The sequence below is a fragment of the Lathyrus oleraceus genome, unplaced genomic scaffold (genome assembly GCF_024323335.1).
Source record: "Lathyrus oleraceus cultivar Zhongwan6 unplaced genomic scaffold, CAAS_Psat_ZW6_1.0 chrUn0165, whole genome shotgun sequence".
Taxonomy (NCBI): Eukaryota; Viridiplantae; Streptophyta; class Magnoliopsida; order Fabales; family Fabaceae; genus Lathyrus; species Lathyrus oleraceus.
Window position 1 is genome coordinate 73,944 of NW_026112556.1, and position 9,391 is coordinate 83,334.

At 27.8% G+C, this 9,391-nt stretch overlaps 4 non-coding genes across 4 annotated transcripts; all 4 read left to right on the forward strand.

Annotated features, from left to right (window-relative positions):
• Positions 1 to 959: 959 nt before the first annotated feature.
• Positions 960 to 1,033, forward strand: TRNAV-AAC (transfer RNA valine (anticodon AAC)). The gene has a single exon. It is a non-coding gene; the product is annotated as a tRNA-Val (tRNA).
• Positions 1,034 to 2,853: 1,820 nt separating this feature from the next.
• Positions 2,854 to 2,927, forward strand: TRNAV-AAC (transfer RNA valine (anticodon AAC)). Its single transcript has one exon. It is a non-coding gene; the product is annotated as a tRNA-Val (tRNA).
• Positions 2,928 to 4,742: 1,815 nt separating this feature from the next.
• TRNAV-AAC (transfer RNA valine (anticodon AAC)) lies at positions 4,743 to 4,816 on the forward strand. The gene has a single exon. It is a non-coding gene; the product is annotated as a tRNA-Val (tRNA).
• Positions 4,817 to 6,634: 1,818 nt separating this feature from the next.
• Positions 6,635 to 6,707, forward strand: TRNAV-AAC (transfer RNA valine (anticodon AAC)). The gene has a single exon. It is a non-coding gene; the product is annotated as a tRNA-Val (tRNA).
• Positions 6,708 to 9,391: the final 2,684 nt, after the last annotated feature.

Below are 9,391 nucleotides of genomic sequence, written 5' to 3' on the forward strand. Positions count from 1 at the left end.
ATTCCTTGTGTTTATTTACAAATTCAATACTCACTCGTGTAGTACTACCATATTTGTATAAAATATGGAAATTTTATTTCTTTGGTAATAAAACAAATAAATATATCTTATATTAAATTAAAATTGTCAAATGAATTGTTTCCGATTCGACATTGGCTCGACTCTAGCCAAAACTTAAAACCTTACACTCTTATCTACACCAATTTATTGTTTGGTTCAGTTTTAACTATTGTTATATATACAATGAATTAGGTAGCAAAATCCAAAAGTGTTCAACCCATAATTAGGTCTCATACCATAATTGACTCTCACAACACTCCTATTTAAATATGTGATTAAATTCACTGTTAACTACTTTACTTAACTAGAATTCATTTAAATTCTCAACATTATCTATTACTTATTTTATGAACATAACCCCTAATTCTTATTTTCTTTCTTTTCTGAAATCTATTTTATATAAATATACTACTCCATCATTCTAATTTAAAATTGTCTTTAATGATATTGACACATTTCTTATATTAATAGTTAGTTTTGTTGATTTCCAATATAAAATCAATATTATTTAATAATATATTTTTAATAATAGTAGTCAGAGGAATGCATATGTGGGTAAAGGTTTAAAAAATAATGGTAACCTTGGGGGGGGGGAAATAATAATAAATTTTTCTTTGGTATTTTTAATGGACAAATGATTTGAAACAGATTTTTGTTTTTTCAAAACTGACACATATTATGAGTCTGATGGATTAATTAATTCTTTTTCACGAAAGGTCATGTTACTTAAAACCATATGAACTATCATTAAAATTGATATAATAATAAACTTTCATCAGTCAAACAATTGAAACATTCACATTTATAACTACATGTAAATGGAATAACAACTAATCAATAAAATACAATTACAAATACTTTTATTAAAACCATTTAAAATGTTTCAATGAAACATAGGTGGTTTCGTGGTGTAGTTGGTTATCACGTCAGTCTAACACACTGAAGGTCCCCAGTTCGAGCCTGGGCGAAGCCAAATGGTGTTAACTCTAATTTAAATTTTAATGCTTACCACTATATTTTTGTAAATTTTACAATGCATCAACATTAATTTCAAAAGTTAATTTACAATTTTGTGAATCAACTAAATAAATTTTATTTTCTAGAATGAGCCAAAGAGACATGTTGTAAGAGAGAATATAGCTACATTACATATTATTTAAAAATGACTAGGACGAAGAACGAAGTTGATTAAGCACTTTGAAGACTATAGACACATTGCGATCAAAACCGTACCAGACAGGCCGCTATGACTAGTTGAAGAGAAAACGGAACAGTGTCATGTCCAATTAAACATAATAACCTATAAAACAAAACCATAAAAATCGATTGCGAACCGCTGAAATCGAAAAAAAACAGCGTTTCAGAAGGTTCATAGTCTGGGATATAGAATAAATCATCTTTTCAAGTCTTATAGAGAGACTGACTCGTCTTTTTATCTTGATGAGTGTGGAAGTAAAGGATAAAATACTTTAACTGGGTGATTGCCAAATGTGGGAGGCAAGAAAAAGAATAGAAGTTGTTGAAAAGAGAATAAGTTACCAAACAATACAAATCTATGTTATCTTTGGTGGAGGCCGAGTAAATGGAGTATAGAATATTGTTTTCAATTTATTATAGTTGAAGTGGAATTTAATGGATAGTCCCATACTACCTTTTTTTTATGTTCACATTAAAAAAAATCGTTATTTATTTGTGTTATGATTATGTAGTAGTTTAAAGTGTCATAAAATTCTTTTTCCAAACTAAAACTTCGTATTGTGAATTAAGAGATTATGACTAAGTCCTATGAATAATCTTTCTATTAAAAACAATTTAAGATCAAATACCAAATTTATTCCTTGTGTTTATTTACAAATTCAATACTCACTCGTGTAGTACTACCATATTTGTATAAAATATGGAAATTTTATTTCTTTGGTAATAAAACAAATAAATATATCTTATATTAAATTAAAATTGTCAAATGAATTGTTTCCGATTCGACATTGGCTCGACTCTAGCCAAAACTTAAAACCTTACACTCTTATCTACACCAATTTATTGTTTGGTTCAGTTTTAACTATTGTTATATATACAATGAATTAGGTAGCAAAATCCAAAAGTGTTCAACCCATAATTAGGTCTCATACCATAATTGACTCTCACAACACTCCTATTTAAATATGTGATTAAATTCACTGTTAACTACTTTACTTAACTAGAATTCATTTAAATTCTCAACATTATCTATTACTTATTTTCTGAACATAACCCCTAATTCTTATTTTCTTTCTTTTCTGAAATCTATTTTATATAAATATACTACTCCATCATTCTAATTTAAAATTGTCTTTAATGATATTGACACATTTCTTATATTAATAGTTAGTTTTGTTGATTTCCAATATAAAATCAATATTATTTAATAATATATTTTTAATAATAGTAGTCAGAGGAATGCATATGTGGGTAAAGGTTTAAAAAATAATGGTAACCTTGGGGGGGGGGGGGGTAATAATAAATTTTTCTTTGGTATTTTTAATGGACAAATGATTTGAAACAGATTTTTGTTTTTTCAAAACTGACACATATTATGAGTCTGATGGATTAATTAATTCTTTTTCACGAAAGGTCGTGTTACTTAAAACCATATGAACTATCATTAAAATTGATATAATAATAAACTTTCATCAGTCAAACAATTGAAACATTCACATTTATAACTACATGTAAATGGAATAACAACTAATCAATAAAATACAATTACAAATACTTTTATTAAAACCATTTAAAATGTTTCAATGAAACATAGGTGGTTTCGTGGTGTAGTTGGTTATCACGTCAGTCTAACACACTGAAGGTCCCCAGTTCGAGCCTGGGCGAAGCCAAATGGTGTTAACTCTAATTTAATTTTAATGCTTACCACTATATTTTTGTAAATTTTACAATGCATCAACATTAATTTCAAAAGTTAATTTACAATTTTGTGAATCAACTAAATAAATTTTATTTTCTTCAATGAGCCAAAGAGACATGTCGTAAGAGAGAATATAGCTACATTACATATTATTTAAAAATGACTAGGACGAAGAACGAAGTTGATTAAGCACTTTGAAGACTATAGACACATTGCGATCAAAACCGTACCAGACAGGCCGCTATGACTAGTTGAAGAGAAAACGGAACAGTGTCATGTCCAATTAAACATAATAACCTATAAAACAAAACCATAAAAATCGATTGCGAACCGCTGAAATCGAAAAAAATCAGCGTTTCAGAAGGTTCATAGTCTGGGATATAGAATAAATCATCTTTTCAAGTCTTATAGAGAGACTGACTCGTCTTTTTATCTTGATGAGTGTGGAAGTAAAGGATAAAATACTTTAACTGGGTGATTGCCAAATGTGGGAGGCAAGAAAAAGAATAGAAGTTGTTGAAAAGAGAATAAGTTACCAAACAATACAAATCTATGTTATCTTTGGTGGAGGCCGAGTAAATGGAGTATAGAATATTGTTTTCAATTTATTATAGTTGAAGTGGAATTTAATGGATAGTCCCATACTACCTTTTTTTTATGTTCACATTAAAAAAAATCGTTATTTATTTGTGTTATGATTATGTAGTAGTTTAAAGTGTCATAAAATTCTTTTTCCAAACTAAAACTTCGTATTGTGAATTAAGAGATTATGACTAAGTCCTATGAATAATCTTTCTATTAAAAACAATTTAAGATCAAATACCAAATTTATTCCTTGTGTTTATTTACAAATTCAATACTCACTCGTGTAGTACTACCATATTTGTATAAAATATGGAAATTTTATTTCTTTGGTAATAAAACAAATAAATATATCTTATATTAAATTAAAATTGTCAAATGAATTGTTTCCGATTCGACATTGGCTCGACTCTAGCCAAAACTTAAAACCTTACACTCTTATCTACACCAATTTATTGTTTGGTTCAGTTTTAACTATTGTTATATATACAATGAATTAGGTAGCAAAATCCAAAAGTGTTCAACCCATAATTAGGTCTCATACCATAATTGACTCTCACAACACTCCTATTTAAATATGTGATTAAATTCACTGTTAACTACTTTACTTAACTAGAATTCATTTAAATTCTCAACATTATCTATTACTTATTTTCTGAACATAACCCCTAATTCTTATTTTCTTTCTTTTCTGAAATCTATTTTATATAAATATACTACTCCATCATTCTAATTTAAAATTGTCTTTAATGATATTGACACATTTCTTATATTAATAGTTAGTTTTGTTGATTTCCAATATAAAATCAATATTATTTAATAATATATTTTTAATAATAGTAGTCAGAGGAATGCATATGTGGGTAAAGGTTTAAAAATAATGGTAACCTTGGGGGGGGAAATAATAATAAATTTTTCTTTGGTATTTTTAATGGACAAATGATTTGAAACAGATTTTTGTTTTTTCAAAACTGACACATATTATGAGTCTGATGGATTAATTAATTCTTTTTCACGAAAGGTCGTGTTACTTAAAACCATATGAACTATCATTAAAATTGATATAATAATAAACTTTCATCAGTCAAACAATTGAAACATTCACATTTATAACTACATGTAAATGGAATAACAACTAATCAATAAAATACAATTACAAATACTTTTATTAAAACCATTTAAAATGTTTCAATGAAACATAGGTGGTTTCGTGGTGTAGTTGGTTATCACGTCAGTCTAACACACTGAAGGTCCCCAGTTCGAGCCTGGGCGAAGCCAAATGGTGTTAACTCTAATTTAAATTTTAATGCTTACCACTATATTTTTGTAAATTTTACAATGCATCAACATTAATTTCAAAAGTTAATTTACAATTTTGTGAATCAACTAAATAAATTTTTTTTCAAGAATGAGCCAAAGAGACATGTCGTAAGAGAGAATATAGCTACATTACATATTATTTAAAAATGACTAGGACGAAGAACGAAGTTGATTAAGCACTTTGAAGACTATAGACACATTGCGATCAAAACCGTACCAGACAGGCCGCTATGACTAGTTGAAGAGAAAACGGAACAGTGTCATGTCCAATTAAACATAATAACCTATAAAACAAAACCATAAAAATCGATTGCGAACCGCTGAAATCGAAAAAAATCAGCGTTTCAGAAGGTTCATAGTCTGGGATATAGAATAAATCATCTTTTCAAGTCTTATAGAGAGACTGACTCGTCTTTTTATCTTGATGAGTGTGGAAGTAAAGGATAAAATACTTTAACTGGGTGATTGCCAAATGTGGGAGGCAAGAAAAAGAATAGAAGTTGTTGAAAAGAGAATAAGTTACCAAACAATACAAATCTATGTTATCTTTGGTGGAGGCCGAGTAAATGGAGTATAGAATATTGTTTTCAATTTATTATAGTTGAAGTGGAATTTAATGGATAGTCCCATACTACCTTTTTTTATGTTCACATTAAAAAAATCGTTATTTATTTGTGTTATGATTATGTAGTAGTTTAAAGTGTCATAAAATTCTTTTTCCAAACTAAAACTTCGTATTGTGAATTAAGAGATTATGACTAAGTCCTATGAATAATCTTTCTATTAAAAACAATTTAAGATCAAATACCAAATTTATTCCTTGTGTTTATTTACAAATTCAATACTCACTCGTGTAGTACTACCATATTTGTATAAAATATGGAAATTTTATTTCTTTGGTAATAAAACAAATAAATATATCTTATATTAAATTAAAATTGTCAAATGAATTGTTTCCGATTCGACATTGGCTCGACTCTAGCCAAAACTTAAAACCTTACACTCTTATCTACACCAATTTATTGTTTGGTTCAGTTTTAACTATTGTTATATATACAATGAATTAGGTAGCAAAATCCAAAAGTGTTCAACCCATAATTAGGTCTCATACCATAATTGACTCTCACAACACTCCTATTTAAATATGTGATTAAATTCACTGTTAACTACTTTACTTAACTAGAATTCATTTAAATTCTCAACATTATCTATTACTTATTTTCTGAACATAACCCCTAATTCTTATTTTCTTTCTTTTCTGAAATCTATTTTATATAAATATACTACTCCATCATTCTAATTTAAAATTGTCTTTAATGATATTGACACATTTCTTATATTAATAGTTAGTTTGTTGATTTCCAATATAAAATCAATATTATTTAATAATATATTTTTAATAATAGTAGTCAGAGGAATGCATATGTGGGTAAAGGTTTAAAAAATAATGGTAACCTTGGGGGGGGGGGGGAAATAATAATAAATTTTTCTTTGGTATTTTTAATGGACAAATGATTTGAAACAGATTTTTGTTTTTTCAAAACTGACACATATTATGAGTCTGATGGATTAATTAATTCTTTTTCACGAAAGGTCGTGTTACTTAAAACCATATGAACTATCATTAAAATTGATATAATAATAAACTTTCATCAGTCAAACAATTGAAACATTCACATTTATAACTACATGTAAATGGAATAACAACTAATCAATAAAATACAATTACAAATACTTTTATTAAAACCATTTAAAATGTTTCAATGAAACATAGGTGGTTTCGTGGTGTAGTTGGTTATCACGTCAGTCTAACACACTGAAGGTCCCAGTTCGAGCCTGGGCGAAGCCAAATGGTGTTAACTCTAATTTAAATTTTAATGCTTACCACTATATTTTTGTAAATTTTACAATGCATCAACATTAATTTCAAAAGTTAATTTACAATTTTGTGAATCAACTAAATAAAATTTATTTTCTTCAATGAGCCAAAGAGACATGTCGTAAGAGAGAATATAGCTACATTACATATTATTTAAAAATGACTAGGACGAAGAACGAAGTTGATTAAGCACTTTGAAGACTATAGACACATTGCGATCAAAACCGTACCAGACAGGCCGCTATGACTAGTTGAAGAGAAAACGGAACAGTGTCATGTCCAATTAAACATAATAACCTATAAAACAAAACCATAAAAATCGATTGCGAACCGCTGAAATCGAAAAAAATCAGCGTTTCAGAAGGTTCATAGTCTGGGATATAGAATAAATCATCTTTTCAAGTCTTATAGAGAGACTGACTCGTCTTTTTATCTTGATGAGTGTGGAAGTAAAGGATAAAATACTTTAACTGGGTGATTGCCAAATGTGGGAGGCAAGAAAAAGAATAGAAGTTGTTGAAAAGAGAATAAGTTACCAAACAATACAAATCTATGTTATCTTTGGTGGAGGCCGAGTAAATGGAGTATAGAATATTGTTTTCAATTTATTATAGTTGAAGTGGAATTTAATGGATAGTCCCATACTACCTTTTTTTTATGTTCACATTAAAAAAAATCGTTATTTATTTGTGTTATGATTATGTAGTAGTTTAAAGTGTCATAAAATTCTTTTTCCAAACTAAAACTTCGTATTGTGAATTAAGAGATTATGACTAAGTCCTATGAATAATCTTTCTATTAAAAACAATTTAAGATCAAATACCAAATTTATTCCTTGTGTTTATTTACAAATTCAATACTCACTCGTGTAGTACTACCATATTTGTATAAAATATGGAAATTTTATTTCTTTGGTAATAAAACAAATAAATATATCTTATATTAAATTAAAATTGTCAAATGAATTGGCTCGACTCTAGCCCAAACTTAAAACCTTACACTCTTATCTACACCAATTTATTGTTTGGTTCAGTTTTAACTATTGTTATATATACAATGAATTAGGTAGCAAAATCCAAAAGTTTTCAACCCATAATTAGTTCTCATACCATAATTGACTCTCACAACACTCCTATTTAAATATGTGATTCAATTCACTGTTAACTACTTTACTTAACTAGAATTCATTTAAATTCTCAACATTATCTATTACTTATTTTCTGAACATAACCCCTAATTCTTATTTTCTTTCTTTTCTGAAATCTATTTTATATAAATATACTACTCCATCATTCTAATATAAAATTGTCTTTAATGATATTGACACATTTCTTATATTAATAGTTAGTTTTGTTGATTTCCAATATAAAATCAATATTATTTAATAATATATTTTTAATAATAGTAGTCACAGGAATGCATATGTGGGTAAAGGTTTAAAAAATAATGGTAACCTTGGGGGGGAAATAATAATAAATTTTTCTTTGGTATTTTTAATGGACAAATGATTTGAAACAGATTTTTGTTTTTTCAAAACTGACACATATTATGAGTCTGATGGATTAATTAATTCTTTTTCACGAAAGGTCGTGTTACTTAAAACCATATGAACTATCATTAAAATTGATATAATAATAAACTTTCATCAGTCAAACAATTAAAACATACACATTTATAATTACATGTAAATGGAATAACAACTAATCAATAAATTACAATTACAGATACTTTTATCAAAACCATTTAAAATGTTTCAATGAAACATAGGTGGTTTCGTGGTGTAGTTGGTTATCACGTCAGTCTAACACACTGAAGGTCCCCAGTTTGAGCTTAGGCGAAGCCAAATGGTGTTAACTCTAATTTGAATTTTAATGCTTACCACTATAATTTTGTAAATTTTACAATGCATCAACATTAATTTCAAAAGTTAATTTACAATTTTGTGAATCAACTAAATAAAATTTATTTTCTTCAATGAGCCAAAGAGACATGTCGTAAGAGAGAATATAGCTACATTACATACTATTTAAAAATGACTAGGATGAAGAACGAAGTTGATTAAGCACTTTGAAGACTATAGACACATTGCGATCAAAACCGTACCAGACAGGCCGCTATGACTAGTTGAAGAGAAAACGGAACAGTGTCATGTCCAATTAAACATAATAGCCTATAAAACAAAACCATAAAAATCGATTGCGAACCGCTGAAATCGAAAAAAATCAGCGTTTCAGAAGGTTCATAGTCTGGGATATAGAATAAATCATCTTTTCAAGTCTTATAGAGAGACTGACTCGTCTTTTTATCTTGATGAGTGTGGAAGTAAAGGATAAAATACTTTAACTGGGTGATTGCCAAATGTGGGAGGCAAGAAAAAGAATAGAAGTTGTTGAAAAGAGAATAAGTTACCAAACAATACAAATCTATGTTATCTTTGGTGGAGGCCGAGTAAATGGAGTATAGAATATTGTTTTCAATTTATTATAGTTGAAGTGGAATTTAATGGATAGTCCCATACTACCTTTTTTTTATGTTCACATTAAAAAAAATCGTTATTTATTTGTGTTATGATTATGTAGTAGTTTAAAGTGTCATAAAATTCTTTTTCCAAACTAAAACTTCGTATTGTGAATTAAGAGATTATGACTAAGTCC